This window comes from Octopus bimaculoides, chromosome 4, assembly GCF_001194135.2.
Source record: "Octopus bimaculoides isolate UCB-OBI-ISO-001 chromosome 4, ASM119413v2, whole genome shotgun sequence".
Taxonomy (NCBI): Eukaryota; Metazoa; Mollusca; class Cephalopoda; order Octopoda; family Octopodidae; genus Octopus; species Octopus bimaculoides.
In genome coordinates, this window is record NC_068984.1 from 87,242,383 (window position 1) to 87,263,697 (window position 21,315).

Here is a 21,315-nt window from a genome sequence, read left to right on the forward strand (position 1 = left end):
TACGTAAAATACTGTCTATGTGATCTCAAATTTTAAAGCAAACACATAATTTTCTTATGGTTTCTTAAACATTCACTTGAACAAAACTGTACAAATCCAAATATATGGTACCCTAGGCATAACACCTACATGAACTTCTAACTTGTTGTCTCTTGAGGTCTCTGGGTGAGACTTGGATCCAACTTGTACAAATGCAAAACAAAAGTCAAACATAAAATAATAATAATAATAATAATAATAATAATAATAATAATAATTATTATTATTATAATTTCAGCTGAGCAGATCTCCTGCTTCACATTACTGAAGGCCTTTTCGAAACCCTCATTCGGTAGCATTCCAAAAAGAATATTTTTGAGTGGCAGATGTATACCACCGTCCTTTTTTTCTCTTCCCTTCAATAATTTTGTGGATTAAGAAACATAGTCTTTGGTGACGTGTCTCGACAATTGTTTTGCCTTTTCCGACAACAGAGAAAGATCCAAAATCATGGAGTTAACAAAAGCCAGTAAAGTTGCAGTTAGGGTTTTCCTCTTTCCTTAGTATCTTGGTCCACGTTGTCACCAGTATTGCCATTGTTGCTACCAGTATTGTCATTGTGATGCTGGAGTAGGGCGCTTTGAAACCGAAAGTAGAAGACTGTATGAAGAGAAGAGAAGAAGTCGTTATTAACCCCTGAGGCCGTTGTTCAGGATCACCTTGAATGGTAATAAAAGAATTATTAAACTAAAAACTCGGTCTGGTACCTTATTTATACATAAAATACGACAATTAGCCGTTATTTTTGACGGCACGGGGCCAGCTAGTGATAATAATAATCCTTTTTTCTATAGACACGAGGCTTGAAATTTTCGTGGCAGGGGATTGCCGATTACATCAAACCCAGTACTTGACTGCTATAACAACAACAACAACAACAGTAATAATAATAACAACAATGGTCACTCCCGTCAGTTTCGATGTATGATTGCTGAAGGAGAGGACTCAAAGCTACAGATAGTAATAGGATAGAAAAAACACTAAGAAGCTGCATCTATTTGCGATGGATGCATGAATGTAATTTCAGTCCAGGTATGGATTTTGCTACGTAGTCGTAATGGGGACATTGATGATTTTGATTTTGCCTGGGATTGGGCTAGTGTGTCTGTTGACTGCAGAATATAGTTCTTCTGTGGTTCTTTTTCTTCAACTCAAATTGTTTGGATGCATCATAACACATTTTACGCCATGTAGATCGATCTAGGTAATGACTTTCCCAAAATGTCAAGTTAAGATTTTAGTGATTGCTTCAACTTATACTTAAGGAGAGGTCTTCCTTTGCCGCGATATCCCTCTACTTGTTGGCTACAAGGAAGAATTTTCGGAATGCGGTCAGTTTTCATTCGAACAACATGTCCTGCCCATCTGTATTGAATTCTTATCTGCGTGCTTTGGATACTAAGATTTTATGTTGCGTATGTTGCGCAAATAGCACATATAGAAGGTTCCAAGTTACTTTATATGTGTGTAGTAGGGCGTCTATGCTTCTGTCCTTTGCAAAAGTGGGCTCAAAATACAAGATTTGTATACACTCATTTTAGTTTTCAGACTGACATCGTGTTCATCCCACAAACGATGAGCAATTCTTCCAAAGATATTTGCAGCCTTAGCTATTCTAACATTGATTTCATCATCATGAGTACTCTTACAGTTTACTGCACTTCCAAGATATTTAAACGATCCATTTGAGTGGTTTGTTGTTTATCATCACGTTTGAGTCTTGAGTATGTCCTGCCCTAGGCCTGGGATGGAATAAAACTTCAGTCATTTTGATACTTATCGTCAGTCCAAATGCATGAGCTGCCGCAGAAAACCTGTTAACCGTTTCCTGAATTCCCTCAAATGTGAGAGAAATCAAAGCACAATCATCAACAAACAGAAAGTCACACAGGATCTCTTCCTTGGTCTTTTTCCCTTTCAGGTTTAATAGACCTCCTTCTGTGTGAAACTGGAATTTTATTCTTTCATGGTAATCCCTGAAATAAAATAATAATGATAATAATAATAATAATAATAATAATAATAATAATAATAATAATAATAATAATAATAATGACACATCAATACACCCCAAGAGTGATGTGTCAAGGTTGTATGTAAAGAGGAAAGAAGGAGGACGGGGATTGGTGTGTTGTGAAGGTTGTGTAATGGAAGAGGAGAATAGCCTGGCTTGGTATGTCAAAGGGGTTAAAGAAGAAATGACTGTAGCAGTGAAAATGCAGGGAATCTTAAAAGTGAACAAAAACGTAGATCCAACACGATTTAAGAAAGACCAGAAAGAGCACACAAAGAAAATTTGGCAGGACAAGAAAATGCACAGTCAGTTCTTGAAGAATAAAGATGAGATTGATTAGAATAGAACCTGGCAATGGCTGCAGAAAGGAGACTTAAAAGGGCCCACTGAGGTATTAGTGTGCAGTGCTCAAGAACAAGCTCTCAGAAAAAAACTACTACAAATATCACATTGATAACAGCACTGACTCGCCACAGTGTAGGATTTGCTCTGAGAAGGGAGAAAGTATAAGTCATATTGTTAGTGAGTGCTGTAAGCTCATACAACGCGAATACAAAAGGAGACACGACAATGTGGCCAGATATGTCCACTGGCTGTTGTGCGGTAAAGCAAATCTCGAGAGAGCCGAACAATGGTATGAACACAAGCCAAAAGGAGTAATGGAAAACGAACATTACAAGATATTCTGGGATTTTAACATACAGTACGACCAAATCATAGAGGCGAGACGACGAGATGTCGTGATCATCCATAAAGATGAAAAAGAAGCAAAGATAACAGATGTTGTAATAATTCGAGGGTAAAATGTAAGGAAACAGAAAAAAAAATTGAGAAATACCAGCCACGAGATAGGAAAGTTATGGGGCATGAGGAAAGTAATGGTGATACCAGTGGTAATTGGAGCATTAGGAGCAGTTTCCAAGAGCTTTATAAAACATATTAAAAATATTGGAGCTGCTGTCAGGCTCGAAGTGACCCAGAAGGCAACATTGTTGGGTTCAGCTTGCATTCTAAAGAGAATATTGTCTCATTGAGTCACAGGAGAAGGCACTACTCGAAACCTTTGGTGATTTGTTATTGCCTGCTTTCAAGTAAAGAACAACCGCTAAAAGAACAGCGAGAGTAAAAACAACAACAGCAGCAGCAACAACAACAACAACAACAACAACAACAATAACGATAGACACAAGGCCTGGAATTTTGTGGGAGGAGACTAGTCGATTACATCGACCCTAGTGTTTCCCTGAAAGGCAAAGTCGACCTCAGCAGAATTTGAACTCAGAATGTAAAGAGGGCGAAATACCGCTAAGCATTTTGCCCGGCGTGCTAATAATAATAATAATAATAATAATAATAATAATAATCCTTTCTACAATGGGTACAGGGTCTGAAATCTTTGTGGGGAGGTGGTAAGTCGATCACATCAACCCCAGTACATCACTGGTGCTTAATTTATCGACTCCGAAAGGATGAAAGATAAAGTCGACCTCGGCGGAATTTGACTCAGAACGTAGCTGCAGACGAAATACCTATTTCCTTATTGCCCACAAGGGGCTAAACATAGAGGGAACAGACAAGAACAGACGAACGGATTAAGTCGATTACATCGACCCCAGTGCGTAACTGGTACTTAATTTATCGACCCCGAAAGGATGAAAGGCAAAGTCGACCTCGGCGGAATTTGAACTCAGAACGTAACGGCAGACGAAATACCGCTAAGCATTTCGTCCGGCGTGCTAACAATTCTGCCAGCTCACCGCCTTAATAATAATAATAATAATAATAATAATAATAATAATAATAATAATAATAATAATAATAATAATAATAATAATAATCCTTTCTACTATAGGCACAAGGCTCGAAATTCTGGGGCAGGGGACTAGTCGATTACATCGACCCTAGTGTTTAACAGGTACTTATTTTCATCGACCCCCAAAAGAACGAAAGGCAAAGTCGGTCTTGGCTGAATGTTGTTGCTGCTATTTGTATGTATGTCGTTATTTAGTTTTATTTCAAGACCTCATACCAACAGAGAAAGATCCAAGGCTCCTTCATTGGAATTTCAATAACATCAACAAGGTATTTTTGTATGTATGTATGTATGTATGTTTGTGTGTGTGTGTGTGTGTGTGTGTGTGTGTGTGTGCAGATTTATATGTTTATATATTCTCATGCATATAGTTATATGTTTGGATATGCTCATATACTTAAATGATAAACTGAAAAGTTTTACAGATTTTTACAGTTCCAGTGATGGCTTGAGTCTGTAAGTCTTTGAATCAGCTTTCTCCTTACTAGTTTTGAGAAGCCTAATTTCTTAAGACTGGTAATGTGCTTCATGTCTCAGTGTCCTAATAATTACAGGTATAAACCTGAAGTTGTAATCTGGGTAGAGTAACTGTAGATTTCCCAACAGATGTATGTATTATGTATGTATGTATGTATGTATGTATGTATGTATGTGTGTATGTATGTATGTACGTACGTACGTATGTATGTATGTATGTATGTATGTATGTACGTATGTATGTATGTATGTATGTATGTATGTCTGTATGTAATATATGTATGTTTGTTCTCTTTCTATTTCTAATTTCTGCCGTTTCTACCTACCAAATTCCAATTACGAGGCAATGATCAATCCTAAATCTATAAAGTGTTATTCAGTGGCATCGAACCCGGAAGTACATGTTTACAAAGTGTACTTTCTTATTACACAATCACACCAGTTAGTAGGTGATCTTCCTGTTGCTCATCTTACATGAAAAGACGTATCTACTGCTCTTGCCACTTACTCATCCTATTTTGGCAAGGAGGTCGGGGTACTTAGTGCAATGCTAGCAATGCTATATCGTAACTGTATGTCATTGTAAAAACATCCTGCTCCTCTCCTCCTTCTTCTTCGTCTCCTCCTCATCATCAACATCGTCAACCTTATTATGGTGGCCGTGGAAAACATAACTGGTAGAGCGCTGAACAAATGCCCTGCTGTATTTACTTCCGGCTCTTTACATTTTGAGTTCGAATCCTGCCGATGTCAACTTTGCCTTCCCGAGATTGATAAAATAAAGTAAGATTACTTGCTTGTAGGCTTTTTAGTAAAACAGTTTAATTTCAAGCCACGTAGTTCCAGGTTTGCGCAGTACTTTGAGTAAGTGTTTTCTACTATGGGTCACGGGGATAGGCAACACGTCGTGAATGGAATTAGAGGCCTGTGTGTGTATATGTGCGTATTTATGTACACACATACATAACAAATTTGAGCCTATATTAGTAATAATAGTTTCTGTTTTAGGAACAAACCCAGCAAGTTTCAAGGGAGGGGCTTGTTGATTCAACAACTCCAGTACTTGACAAGTAGTAGAGAAATAAAAAAGTAAAGTTCATCACAACGGTATTTGAACTCAGAACGTAAGGCGGATGAAATGCTACTAAACAGTTAGTCTGGCGGACTAACGATTCTGCTGGCTCGCCGCCCTAGTAATAATCATTTCTACTAAAGGCATAAAGCTTTACATTTTGTGGGAGGGGACTAGTCGATTACATCGACCACAGTGTTACACTGACAATTTATCGGCCCCGAAAGAATGAAAGTTAAAGACCTCAGCAGAATTTGAACGCAAAGCGCGAAGACGGACGAAATGCCGATATGTATTTTGCCCGGCGTGCTAACGATTCTGCCAGCTCGCCGCCTTAGTAACAATCTTTTCTATTATAGGCACAAGGCTTGAAATGTATGTGGGGAGGGGGTAGTCGATTACACCGACCCCAGTACTCAACTGGGGATCTTTACCCTTTAAACGGCACATCGAGAAATTAATTTTTTGTAACTAAACACTTTCAAACTTCGGTCACTAGTAGAATATGTTATATAAAACATCTTTTACTCTTAGTGCTGTTGAGAAAAGTTTGTATTTCAAAGTTATTTCATTTTAAAGTTGTCGTATTTCGGTAATTTCAACCAATCAATGACGTGTATTCAGCTGAATAAAATTACTGCTGTTGTTTGTCAACAACAACTTCCGGTGGTGTATATTTCGTTTGTCACTGTTATTTATGACATATTTCATCTCAGTTACGTTTGTATGAATAAACGAGTGTATCAGAAGCATGTTTACTTCATGGCACCACCACAATCGTTCTTGCATTTCTAATGCTTTTAGTGTGTTTTTTCTGCTTTTCAGCTACTATTTTCAGAAAAATATCTTCCCCCCTCCCCACTCCAATTTCTTCATTTTTCACATTTTCCCGTAACTCTAACCCTAATATCCCAACCCTAACCCTAACCTTTAAACCCCAACCCTGATGCTGTCATCATATCGATTCTTCCTATTTTCTGGAGCTTAACTCAATGCTAGCAGTCTAAATCATTCAGTCACTCCTCTAAATTATGACTATGCCTATGTCAGCAAAAATTAAGAGCCTTTTCTTTTTCATCATTATTGGTGGTAGAGCTTTGGCAGAGACGTTAGTGCCTCGCACTAACCCTAAAATTTTGACACTAACTCAAAAACCCTAACCCTAAAACTCTAACCCTAGCCCTAACCCTAACCCTAACTTTAAAACCCTAACCCTAACCTAACCCTAAAACTCTAACCCTAACCCTAACTCTAAAACCCTATCCCTAACCCTAAAACTCTAACCCTAACCCTAACCCTAACCCTAACTTTAAAACCCTAACCCTAACCTAACCCTAAAACTCTAACCCTAACCCTAACTCTAAAACCCTATCCCTAACCCTAAAACCCTAACCCTGACCCTAAAACCCTAACCCTAACCCTAACTCTAAAACCCGAACCCTAAACCTAACCCTAAAACCTTAACCCCAACTCTAAAACCCTATCCTTAACCCTAAAACTCTAACCCTGACCCTAAAACTCTAACCCTAACCCGAACCCTAATCCTTAAACCCCAAAGCTAAAACCAGTACAAACGCACGAACGATGTCATAAATAACAGTGACAAACGAAATATACACCGCCGATAGTTGTTGACAAACAACGGCAGTAATTTTATTCAGCTGAATACACGGCATTGATTGGTTGAAATTACAGAAATACAACTTTAACACGAAATAACTTTGAAAATATAAACTTTTCTCAACACCACTAAGAATAAAAGATGTTTTATATGATACATTCTACCATGGTCCGAAGTTTGAAAGTGTTTAGTTACAAAAAATTAATTTCTCGATGTGCCGTTCAAAAGGAAAAGATTCCTCAACTGGTACTTAATTCATCGACCCCGAAAGGATGAAAAGTAAAATCGACCTCAGCACAATTTGAACTTACACCGTAGCGATGGGCGAAATACTGGTAAGCATTTCTTTCAGCGTGCTAACAATTCTGCCAGCTCACCGCCTTGCGCCTTAGTAATAATAATAACCCTTTCTACTCTAGGCACAAAACTAGTAGTTTTTGAGGGAAGGGGAAAGTCGACTACATGACTGGCACTTACTTTATCGACTCCGAAAAGATAAAAGGCATAGTCGATCTCAGCGGAATTTGAGCTCAGAACGTTGAAGATGGCCAAAATGTCGCTATGCATTTTGTCCGGTGTGCTGCTAACGATTCTGTTAATTTATAACCTTCAATTATTTCTAACGTAGGCGCATGGCTTGACATTTCCTGAAAGAGTATAATCGAAAATATCGGTTTCCGATTTTGACACAAGGGCAACAATATCGGTGGAGTGGGGCGAGTCGATTGCATCGATTTCAGTGCTCAAATGGTGCTTATGTTATTGACTCCAAAAGGGTGAAAGGCAAAGTCAATCTCGGCGGAATTTGAACTCAGTACGTAAAGACGGACGAAATACCACAAATCATTTTTGCCCGGTGCGCTAACGATTCTACCAGCTCGCCGCTTTAGTATAATAGATAATATCCACTCCAGTACTTGACTAGTAGTTTATTTAATCGAACCCTTTCAGGAGTTGATGATAATGTTAACAATGGCCAATTTAAACTGAGAAAATAAAGTGTCGGAACTAAATACTGTGAGGCACTAACGTCTCTGCCAAAGCTCTACCATTTTTGCTGACATATGCATAGTCATAATTTAGAGGAGTGACTGAATGATTTAGACTGCAAGCATTGAGTTAAGTCCAGAAAATAGGAAGAATCGAAATGATGACAGCATCAGATATACCGTTTCATTTATGATGTGTAGTGGGAAGATCACTTGCTTGTAGGTATGACGTTTTGGCAAAATACAAATCAATTCCAAGCTATGTAGTTCCGGGTTCACGCAGTACATTGCGTAAGTTCCTTCTACTATTAGTTACAGGGCTAGGCAACACGTCGTGAATGGAATTAGACGCCTGTGTGTTTATGTGTGTATTTATGTACACACGCACACATCTTTTGCTTCAATTTCTTTTTTTCTTTCTTTCTTTCTTTCTTTCTTTATTTATTTATTCATTATTGTACTGCTTAACAGGTAAACTTTTTGAAAAAAAATATACATTATCAAGATAATTTTGTAATTGTTATAATTTATTTTAGAACAATCCAGAAAATAATCATTATGACTGGTTTATAAATCTGCTTGATAAGTGCCAACGCACGAAACTCTTGGTCCTTGAGTCACTCTCTAACTTCTGCCAATTAATGATAATAATAATAATAATAATAATAATAATAATAATAATAATAATAATAAACCTTTCTAATGTAGGCACAAGACCTGGAATTTGAAGGGAGGGTGATAGACGATCACATCGATCCCAGTACTTGAATGGCACTTAATTTATCGACCCCAAAAGGATGAAAGGCAAAGTAGTCCTCGGTGGAATTTGAACGCAGATCGTAATGACGGACGAAATACCGCTAAGCATTTTGCAGGCGTGCAAACGATTCTGCCACCTCGTCTTCTATCTATCTATCTATCTATCTATCTATCTATCTATCTATCTATCTATCTGTGTGTGTGTGTGTGTGTGTGTGTGTGTGTGTGTGTGTGTGTGTGTGTGTGTGTATTGACTGGATGGACAAGTATTGTGCAGTTTGATATATATTGTTACTACCAGAACCCTTTAGACCCAAAGTTCATTCAATCAGGATTAATCTGCAGTTAAACCAGTCACGGTACAATATTAATGTCCCCCATAAGACGGCGAGCTGGCAGAAACGTTATGACGCCTGGCGAAATGCTTAGCAGTATTTCGTTTGTCTTTACGTTCTGAGTTCAAATTCCGCCGAGGTCGACTTTGCCTTTCATGCTTGAAACGGTCGTACTGATATCCTGTTGCCTATTTTGATCATATATATACTTTGATCTATCTATCTATTTATCTATCTATCTATCTATCTATCTATCTATCTATCTATATACATATATATGTAGTTATAAATATATAAATACATATATATAGATACATGTATATATATATATATATATATATATATATATATATATATATATATATATATATATATATATATATATATATATATATATATATATATATATACTTCATATGTGGGAAATTCCGTCTGTGGGTGTGCTTGTAGAGTTGTTAGCTAACTCCTCCTACATCGTTTTATCGATTTTGAGGAAACTTGACATGTGAGTAGAGCTCAAGTCTGGAAACCCCATGGCATACTCAGATTGTTGTAAAAATCGATAATAGGGCCTCCTAAATAATAGATCCACTTATTTCGGTTAGTGACTTATTCATGAATATACCAACACTAGCGTCGCTGAGGGCAATATTCTCTGGGAATGCAGAAAAGCCCTTTTCAGAGTTATTTACCTTGAATTGTTATTATCTCATATTTGATTAGGCTGTTATTACGTAACATGTTTCACGATTTTAGTATACATACTTTATTAATATTTCCTCCTAAGTTCTATATGCTCTGTGACCGCATTAAAGCCTTTTTCGGGGCTACTTTATTTGAATTCTTACTATAGGGTAACTAATTTCATGTTATTACATAACTGAACTCACAGGTATTCATAATTTATTGGAAATTCCTAAAAACAAGATCCTGTGTAAGACAGTTCGGTATTCTCTGTGAATGCACAAAAATCGTTTTAAGGTCTACATACTTTATATTTTTGTTATTGGATTAGCGAAACAATTATGAGAACGGAACCAAGGGATAAGCCCTGCTTTCCCGGGAATTACCGGGAACGTCATCTAGTATATACATACATACATACATACATACATACATACATACATACATACATACATACATATATATATATGTATATATATATATACATACATACACACACGAACACACACATACAACCACACACACACTGATGTTGGTGTGTTAGCGGTTCGGTCTAAGTATCCGATAAAATAAGTACCAGCCTTTAAAAATAAATCCTGGTGTCAATTTGTTCAACTAAAAACACATCAAGGCGGTGCCCCAGCATGGCTGCTGTCAAATGTCTGATGTAAGAAAAATATACCCTGACACATCTATCCTCGCTTTGTTTTTTATCTGATGAGGGACTGGAATCCGAAACGTTAGTTCACTATTTTTTCCATTGAAGCGTTAAATACTCTACATGTGAAATATTGATCTTCATGTATTGTCCTTTACAACAGTTGTCTTTACAACAGTTGTCGTCTTTACACCACTGTATGTATACGTATGCATATATAAATATACGTGAATGTATGCGTGTTTACATATATACATATATCCATTCTAATTATTTTACATAATATATACATTGCTGTACAATGTTATATCTTTTTTATTGACAAAAGAAAAAAAATGCCACGAGTGCCCCATCTTGTAGCAGGATAATCAAAATAAAGTGACGTAATTATATGTACAGTTATGCACACATTTACATGTAACTAGCAACAGCGCAATCTACACTTGTAAAGAGATTAAAATGAATTACTAATTAAAGATACTCTAGACACTAATTAATATTTCTTAAGTCGAGTAATCTTTGGTGGAGAAGAGAAAAGAAATATTTCATACATGTCCGCTATTTTTAGTAGTTTGAAGCACTCATGTGGCGATATCGCTTTCGTGTATGGAAAAGATATGGCAGTGAATGTTTTACATGATAGAACGAAATTAATGAATAGCTCTTGTGCAGTTTGAAATATTAGCCATTAACGGAAATTGTAAGTACATATTCACTTGTTTACCTCTTTGGCCTACTTCGTTCCATCACTCTCAAGAAAAAGTGACATCACGTTTCACCGCTCCATAAGAAATTTACAATAGCTTTAACCATTAAAAGTAACGCATACTTGCGCCTATCATTTCTCTTTTCCGCCCCACAGATGAATATCAGTCTGAAGAAACATTAATCAATGTCTGAAGCAATTTTAACTCGAAAATTATTTTAATATTTACTAATATAGATTTTCTTACTCCCCATTATATCTAAACGTGTAATTGTACACGCATGTGCAACCGCACACGAGCATACATACATACATACATACATACATGCATACATACATACGTATTCTAATTACGTAATAGAAGTAGCACTTGAATGAAAGTTTTATCTGTATAAATTTTTGTAACGATACATATGCGTTATGCTATATAGGATAAAGATTCTACTCTGCAGCTGCTTGCTTCTTTTGCATCGTCTCAGTTTTATTTTGCTCGTGCGACGCCATTGCAAGCCAGTGCATTGTTTATGCACTATCTCTATATACATTCGATCTCTCTTTGGAGAGAGAGACAAACATGTGACGTTGACAAGCTACAACAATGGTGAAATACTTATGTGTCGCTCTCACAGTCATCTCCAGTGCGATTTCCTATGACCTTGTTCTGAAATATATTGCTCTTTTTAACACAATACGTCTACAAAGGGATTTTCCAGTACGAAGAACATTAGCTTCTGACTTTTAAACAATAGACGGACGTTAAATATGTTATATATATATATATATATATGTATATATATATATATATATATATATATACCTGTACATACATACATACATACATACATACATACATACATACATACATACATACATACATGCATGCATATATAAGAGTGTATAAAGATTTATACACAGAAAGAAGACGCTTGACAGGACTTCTTACATGCTAAAGAGGGCAGTTAACCCCAAACCACAAACAAAAGGAATCTTTTAGGCACTCTGCTAATAGGCACTAGACTGAATAAAAAATTAGTTAATCCTATACTTGAATTTCGCTATTAATGACCAAATAAATTAATTTGGTATCTGTATCTCGTCAGTAGGATCGTTAAAGAATGCATAATTATGTAGCAGTAATACGTACCGAAAACGCGAGGCAAACATGCGCAAGACAGCTCCATCTTTACACATTATGGATTCAAATTTAGGCGCAGGCGTAGTCAGAATAGCACAGAAGTAAATAAATTCAAACTGTGTATTATATGGTTTAAGAATTGTGTACTATATGGATCGCTTAAAAGTGTCTACTAATCAGTCGTTCTGCTTGCCCATTTGATCTCGGGTGGTAGGGTGGGGTAAAATGTGGTTGATTGCATTCATTTTGTAGAAATTTTTGAACTCCGTATCCTGTAAATTAGTTCCATTGTCCGACACTATGGTGTTCGGAACACAGTATCGAGCAAAAGGTTCGTGCAGGAACTTTATTGTTGCCTTCGGCGTTAGTTGACTGCACCTACATATTTCCGAACATTTGGTAAAGGTATCAACAATGATCAAGTAGTACGCACTATACACCGGTCCAGCGTAATCTATACGTACCCTGGACCACGGGTCATCAGTCTCAGGCAACGATTGGTATTTCACTGGTGGTACCTTGGCTGCTAGCGCACAACCTCTACATGATTTCACCAAATTTTCAATGTCCTGGTTCATTGTCAGCCAAAACACGTAACTCACCATCAAAGCTTCTATTCTTGACATCCTACGGCGCGTTTCTGTAGTGCAGTTGATATTACCATTCTTTGTGCGTACATTAATACATCGTCGCAGAGTGAAAAATGGTTCGCATTCGTGTATCTCTTTTGTTTATTTTTCAAGGTTTCCTTCAATTTTATGATGCATTTGTCCTCCTCTGATTTACTTTTATATCTTGTACAGTCACTGGTAGCTCCTAAATGACATTACACATAATGTTCTTAATTTCCTTTTCTGCTTGTAATGCGGCTATCATTGTATCTTTCAGCGGTTTCGCATTCTTCAGAATGGCCAATTTTCTTAGAAGGAATATATTCCATCTTTAAGTCGTAATTCAACAATATCATAAGACCAACACTGTAATCTATTTGTAGTACGGGTAGGAATTCTTTTCTTCGACTCAAAAATTGATAATAATGTTATGTGATAATAATTCGCTAGACCTAGAAAAGCTTGTAAGGTCGTTATATTAGGCGGACGAGGCATCTTTTTAATTGCGTCTGCCCTCGACGGGTCCGGTCGTCTTCCATTTCTATCAATAATTTGTCCTAAATACTTAATTTTAGGTAAAAAAAAAATTCACATTTCTCCTCACTCAGTGCGAACCCGTAATCTCTTATTTTATCAAAATCACACTTTGCATGTTCCACATACTGGTCACGAGATTCACTTTTAATTAATGCATCATCAGGTATGGAATTGCGAATTTACAGTCCACTAACATCGCATCCATGACCTGTTGAAAAATTGCAGGTGCGACCTTTACACCATATGGTAATTTCTTATATTGCTCGTCTACTTTAATTTGTAGGTACGCAATCAGACAGATCCAGTTTTGAAAATATCTTGCCACATTTAATTTTGCCAAAAATATCCTCCGGAGTAGGTAGCGGATAATGGCACATTTTTAGACATTCATTCAAACCAGCAGAAAAAAACCGACACACACCCTGATTTTGTTATTCTTTTTTTTTTTAATACACACAGCTGGTGCTGTCCATTTAGAATAATCTACTTTTTGAATAATCCCAATTCTCTCTAGTCTGTCTAATTCTTCATCTACCTGTCTTATCGAAGCAAAAGATACCTTTCAATTAAGTTTGAACACAGGTACGATGTTTTCATTTATTTGACAACACGCCTCAGTCTTAGTACAGAAGCCTAATTTATCCAACAGCACTTCAGTGAACAAGTCTAAACCAGATTCCGAGCAATTTAATCGGGCTCTCCGTTCAGCATCCGACGACGCTGTTGGGAGGCATCGACTTGTCATGCCAGGTGTCGAGTTGCAAGCTGGCGGATTTCTCCTGGTTAATTTTTGCCCCTGCCACTGCTTCGTATCCTTTGATGGCGTCTTCTACACGAGGTAGCTGCCTTTCATCAGACACGATGATGGTAACATCATCTGCATATGCCGTCGCACTTATACCGTAACACAGATCACGCCACCCCCATAGTCCCCAATCTCCGCAGCAGCTAACCCCTACTCAGTCCTATCTCACTCAGACCGCTACTATTTATAGTCGTTCGGTCAGTCTATTCTCGCAGGTGGTGTCGTGACTCTCGCCACACACACACACACGCACACACACACACACACACACACACACACACACACACACACACACACACACACACACACACACACACACACATATATGTATGTATCTGTTAATTCGTCATTTCTATCTACGAAGAAGATACAGTAATATGCTGTGCGAAACAGAGTTTATTTTAACGAAATGCCTCTTGAAATCACCTGAGGAGACACATCGATACCGAGGGATACACCTAAACCGGTTGTGCAGTATCCCACCCGAGAGGGATCGATGCTAGGATGGGTCGAAACAGTCATAGTAATGAATAAAGATTCTCGTATCTACCATGTCCCGTCTCTCTCATTAATTATGTATATATATATATATTGATTGATTGATTGAGTGATTGATTGAAATTGAGTACAGACTTTATATATTAAGAAAAAGGGGTTTGCCGGAATTTTGGATAATCATTTATTTAGCGATTTCATCTCTTTTCAGAGATTCAGAGATTCAGAGATTCATCAGAAAGAGAGAGGGGGAAGGGGGGGGAGAGAAAGTTGATGTATTAATGTAGTACAGTTAACGCCTGAAAACTTGCATCTGATAAAAACATGTTCCTTGGCCTTTATGCATTGCTTCAAGTGATCCAGTCCCTTCACTACATCAAAATGGTGGGCACAGGTTTAAAAATTTGCTTCGCAACTAGATGTTTTGGGGCTCGATTCTAAAGCAAAACACCTTGAGCAAATGTCTTTGACCAAAACCTTAGGTCAACCAAAACCGTGTGAGTAAAATTTTGTAGTGTTAGAAGGACAATTGTTTTAAATGTTGAATGTAAGACTTACTTTTATACACACTTTAACGCTATCATATGGTTCTTGGGTATGTTTAGTGAAGAACACTTTCTTGGAAATAATGAATTGCGAATTCTTGTTTGCGGATAACTTATTCCCTTTCTCCCAATTGTCATGAGGTCACTGAAAAGAGTCACAGGCTCTGCATTTCCTTCTTTCAATGAGCAATTAAAAAATATCTATTTAGTAAGAGATTAAATAGATTTAAAAACTCAAATTAGATAATGAAGATTATGATGAGACTAATGATATGAAATATTTTTAATGGAAGTCCACATCATTATTTTAGATACTGAAGCAATATAAACAAATATATTACTAGGAGCAACAAGCATACGACATTAAACTCGCATAAACAAGCACGGACATGAAAGAAGTTTGTACACACGCACACATTTACACACGCGCGCACACACATGTACATATATGCATGCACATGATGATAAATTATATACACGCTCATGCATGCATTCATGTATTCATACATATTTTGGGATTATTCAAACTGTCCTGTCTTATCATTCTGACACATTAACCAGTCCTGTACAATATCTCAATTGTTATATGCTCACAGAAACATTAATTCCACATAACTGATTATTATTTTTACATGTACATATGTTGGCTATATCTTTCCCTATTGGGGAACAACTGAATTTATTGATCACAAAAGCGTATCTTACAAAATGGTGAATAATGTAATGGTCGCTAAAATCAGCTAGGCATCTCTTTATATCTGTCGGTGACATTTTCCAGAACGAAAGCAACATAGTCATGCCTCACGACTTACAACTGGTATGCAGGGTGTTTTCTTTTTATCTTTCGAACTAATAGTCCTTTCTTGTGGTCTATCTTCCAGTTGTAATTTTGAGAACAAATAGAAATTTTTCTGGAACTTTCCTTTCATATATTTAGATGATTGATTACATTCTAGACTTTCACACGAAGCATAGTTTTATTTATATTATGTGTACCAGCTAGTTGGCCTCTTGGCCCCACCTAATTACCGACAAATCCTCAGTTAGCTGTCGTAACGACTGACTGTTGTGGAACGACTGCAATTGATCGAAGAAGTGAGATACGATAATTTTGTGCAAGTACATTGTTCATCTTCACCTCCATAGCTAATTATTTGTTATCTTCTGAAATGAACTCGTTCTCCACAAACGTCATCTTATGTTTAGCAAATTTGCCTCTTGATGCAACAGATTCGTTTTATTGAGGTCTCGATTTTCACTATAGCCATTTTGTAACATCTAAAATTTGTCATTAATTTAAAAAATCAAAGAAAAAACAAGTTTTATACTTATTATTCCTTCTGTAAGTGATGCATTGATTACGATATTGCTACCATTTTGGAGCCGTGATTGATCTTATTGACGCCGTATGTATGTACTTGTTCTTTAATTTATACTAGCCGCCAAGCTACGGCAGTTAAAATACCAACAATCCTACTGGGAGGAATCAAACTACAAATGTATTTGTCGAATAAACGTGTAACTAGTTACACATACTTGGTTTGCATATACATGTGTGTGTGTGTGTGTGTGTGTGTGTGTGTGTGTGTGTGTGTGTGTGTGTGTATTTGTATTTGTAAAAGACATTAACATTAAAGAGCTAAAAGGACAAATAAAATGTCAACTTTTGGTAATTCCTTACTTCTATAGTGAATAGGTTTGTTCATATTCAAATGTATGGTAGGGGAACAAGTCAGAGGCAAAGTAACATGAGTTGTTGAAATGTTATGTTTTGCCAACTATGCCGCAACGGTAGCCGGGTCTGTTTTTATACATACCTAAACTTCAGCATCTGCCTGATTACCTGATGTTTAAAAGAAACTACACACAGTTCCATAGGATCCAAAGGCATTCATAATTGATATTTATTCAATGACGAACTGACATTTACTATGTTGGTAAAAATATTGTCGACACCTCTGATATTTAGAATAGAATATGAAGTCCATTAAATAGTAAACGAAACTTTAAACCTTTTTTATATAACAAATATTTTTTTAAAATGTTTCGATTGATACAGGTCGCAATTTTTCTTTAGGTCTATGATTGCGAAATGGCAGCTATCGGGACAGGATCGTTTAAAATGCCTGGCAGGCAGCTATCGGGATAGGATCGTTTAAAATGCCTGGCAGGCAGCTATCGGGATAGGATCGGTTAAAATGCCTGGCAGTATTTAGCGACTTCTTTTCAGATTCTCACTTGAAATCCCACTGGGGGTAACTCTGCTTTTCATCATTACGGTGTCGGTAAAATAAAGTATCAGTCAAATATTGGGGTTGATTTAATTGCCTGTACTGCCCCTAAAATCCATAGCCTTGTGCTGTGATAGAAACGGTAATGATAATAATAATAATCTGTTTTAAATAGTATATGATAGATTTTACTTCTAAATTCTTAAAGAAATATTACAAGGTTTTAAAAATGCTAATTTTTACTATTCGTTAAATATCTTTATTAGGTTGCTAAAAGTCATGTTGATTTTGCAATTAGTGTTCAGACTCTATGTATCTTGTAGCATAATTTATGCTGCATCATTTCAAAACTTCAAATAATTTCCATTAAATTTCCATAATCTAATTTGAGATAACTTGTTTTTTTTTTTTGTTTTTTTTTTTACTAACAGTAAGGTCTAACTTTGTTCATTTCTATTTATTTCAGGTACGTACCAGAGAATTCGAACTATTGAAGGAAGTGATACCACAATTAACATATGGGATAGTACTTGCTTCCACTGTTTCGTACAATTTAACAAAGCAGGTAATTCTGATATTATTGTAACCAATACAGATGTGTTTACATGCGCCAACACTAGCTTGTGCATGCGAAAATATTTTTCATAATCTATTATTTGCTTAATATAATAAAGAATGCAGAAAAAGATAATGTATTAATAGTTCAGAGCATTACGTTCAATATTTCAAGCATTTGTAAAATTTTGCATTTTAATGTATTTTGTATTTGTAAGTCCTCGGAGAAAAGACATTTTTAAGTGTCCTTAGATTGAAGGATTGGAATTTGATGAACTTATAACATTATTTGTTTCAGATTAGTAGATAGCAGTACACATTAGCAGGGAAAACATTTCAGAGGGGAATACATTCTGGTAGAAGTTAGGTAGTGGTCGAGAACGGAGACTCGCAGGTTCATGAGAAAACGATAAGAACACATGAAAAAAGTTTCCGCTAGTCTGGCACAAGGTTGAAAATATCCCGAGTTAGCTTTACTAATGATTTTTAATAAAGGCAATATGAAGGTAAAACTCGATAGTAGATTAATTATTTAGAACGATTTTAGATATGGGCTTTGATATCAAGCAGGTTGTATGTTTACATTTTTATTATTACATTATAAAAGCGAGCTGGCAGGTTCGTTATCCCATCGGCGAAATGCTTCGCGGTATTTCTTCCCGCTTTACCTTTGAGTTCAAATGCTGCTGGGGTCGACTTTGCCTTTTATCCTTTCAGGGCCGATAAAATAAGTACCAGCTGATGACGGGGGTCGATGATCTCGACTTACTCCTTCCCTTAAAATTTCTGTCCTTGCGCCCAAATTTAAAACCTTTATTACATAATTAAGAGGCAGCGGAAATACTGTGGCTATACCGATCAACGATGCAAAAGTTGCAGTTCCCTAATTATTATACTTGTAAAGGTTTATCAGTTGCTCATAATTGAATTGCTGCTAAATCTCCTCTTATCCGGAGGTCCCCAGTCATCGGAGCGCGGACCACTACCGAGCCGTAGATCACTTGATATCAGGTCGCACAGAAACAATAAATTTTACAACTTCATTCGGATCTATTTTAAAACGGGGGCACCAGTATTTTCTTAACGAAACACTAACGAAACACTTTGAAACTTGGGACACTGGTAGAATGTGTCATATAAAACATCTTTTACTCTTAGTCTTCTTAACAAAAAAATGTACATCGCAAGTTATTCCATGTTAAAGTTGTCGTATTTCTGTAATTTCAACCAATCACTGACGTCTATTCAGCTGAATAGAGTTACTGCTGGGCGGTCATAAAAATGTTATTCCCTGTGACATATTTCATCCGGTTTAATCGTAATTTATACGCATATATTGTTTATATAATAAATTACGCTGTGCGTATCTGTGTGTGTAACAATTTTAGAGTTCGGATTCTAGAGTCAGGGTTAGTTTTAGGGTTAGGGTTAGGGTTAGGGTTAGGGTTAGGGGATTAATACGATATACACCGTTACAGCGCTAACTGTTTTCAACTGAATAGACGTCAGTGATTAGTAGAAATTATCGAAATAAGACAATTTTTTACATGAAATAAATTCGAATACAAAAATGTTTTTCTGTTCTATAACACAAAATAGATAAGTATACGAAGTTTGAAAGTCTTTCGGTACCAAAAACACTACATAAAACATAAATGAAAACTGGTGCCCCCGTTTTAAAATAGATCCCTTCATTCCTATTTTATTGGGTGTCTTTACATTGTATATGTATTACATATGTAATATATATGTATTATATATGTAATAATTGAATTATATATTATGCACTTTATTGTGTTTTGATTTGCGTTTGATCCCCTCGGTCCGCGGAAAAATTGTCTTGCATGAAACCGCTCAGGTGCAAAATCAGGTTGGGGACCATTGCTCTAAGCCATCCCATCAGCTTAAAAAGTGGATGACACATTGGATACATGTAGTCCTAGATTAAAAAAGATAACATGTGGTCATAGCTTGAATTACTTTGATTATAGGTCTTCTCAATGTTTTGGTTAAACAACGATAGCATAACCAGATATAATCGTCAGAGAGTAGTTAGCATGATAATATGTCCCTTTATCATTTTAGGTTAATTCTATTCTCTTTCATCAGTTACAGGAAAAATTTATAGCAAACTATTGTGACCAATGAAAAACATCAAGCCAAAACCCTACTTAGAAAATACAACTAAGTATTAATTACGTAATTAATGATAAAATAATTATAATTAACCTAATACATCATTGAAATTATTGCTCAGCATAGATCGACACAATAGTAAAGTGAGCGCTAACGTAATATAGTAAGCCAAGAAATCTGTAATATCATTATTGTGTTTTTCACTCATGTTTAAGTGTCACACTTTAACAACCTTAACTATGGACTAAAATCAAAGACAAACATAATGAAACAAGTTCGAGTAAAGTTATAACACCGACTTTCTGGACACCGATGGTCCGGAGCCTATTATAATCCGCACTTATTTTCATTAATATACAGGTCCCTGTATTTCATTTAATTATCTAAGTAAATTTTTATATTTAATTTAGTGTATGTTCTCAAAACTGACGACCACCGCTGGTTCTGAAAAATCAGTAATCAAGAAAAGCTTTGGGGATCAAAGGTTCTGGAAAATCGATGTACCTATGGATGTAATACGATATACGATGTACCTGTACTAACTATGGATCGAAATCAGGAACAATCGAAATCTTCCTCATAATGAAACAATGTTATGCATCAAAGCAATTTTCACAAGTCCCGCTAGTTTCAATTAATTCGGAGTTATTTTCTTATATATTGTTGGTGGATGCAACTGAATTACGGATAAATACATAAATTCAGCTTAAAACGATAATACCTAACCATTACTATGCAAGTTCAGCGGATGATACGTTGAGTTACTGCATAAATTATTATTTTTATCACCACTTCAACATGGCTGTTCTATAAGAACCGACGTTATTACTGTTTTTAAGCCCAAAAGGACGCCACCATCAGCTGGTTGCAAGCAGGGGAGCGAACCCTTACCATCTTCCAGCGACGACGGGACCACCAGGCCGTCCGGTTTCGAGCTGTTTGTGCTTATCCTCGGAACAAACATTTTGAAGCGGCGATAAACATTACTTTTCGATATAGTTATTACTTTCATCTCTTATAGAGATTTTCTAACTAACTACTTTGCTTATTATTATTTTATTTTTCGAGATTTTAAAACAATCCAGTTGCTTTTTGAAA

At 36.3% G+C, this 21,315-nt stretch overlaps 2 protein-coding genes across 5 annotated transcripts in view; one reads left to right on the forward strand and one right to left on the reverse strand.

The window, feature by feature from the left end:
* LOC106870222 (EEF1A lysine methyltransferase 1) overlaps positions 1-21,315 on the reverse strand; it is a 318,548-nt gene that overhangs the window by 213,100 nt on the left and 84,133 nt on the right. The window lies entirely within an intron of this gene.
* The window catches only part of LOC106870223 (monocarboxylate transporter 12), a 104,060-nt gene that overhangs the window by 24,938 nt on the left and 57,807 nt on the right, over positions 1-21,315 (forward strand). Inside the window, exons 1-2 of one of the 4 annotated variants that reach the window (XM_052967207.1) lie at positions 12,904-13,008; positions 17,993-18,091. The exons of 1 other annotated variant lie outside the window; for it this stretch is intronic. The gene's annotated coding sequence lies outside the window, so the exon portion shown is untranslated. Of the gene's footprint in view, positions 1-12,903; positions 13,009-17,385; positions 17,669-17,992; positions 18,092-21,315 lie in introns of those variants that run through there. 2 more of the 4 variants (XM_052967206.1, XM_052967205.1) reach the window with 2 other exon arrangements.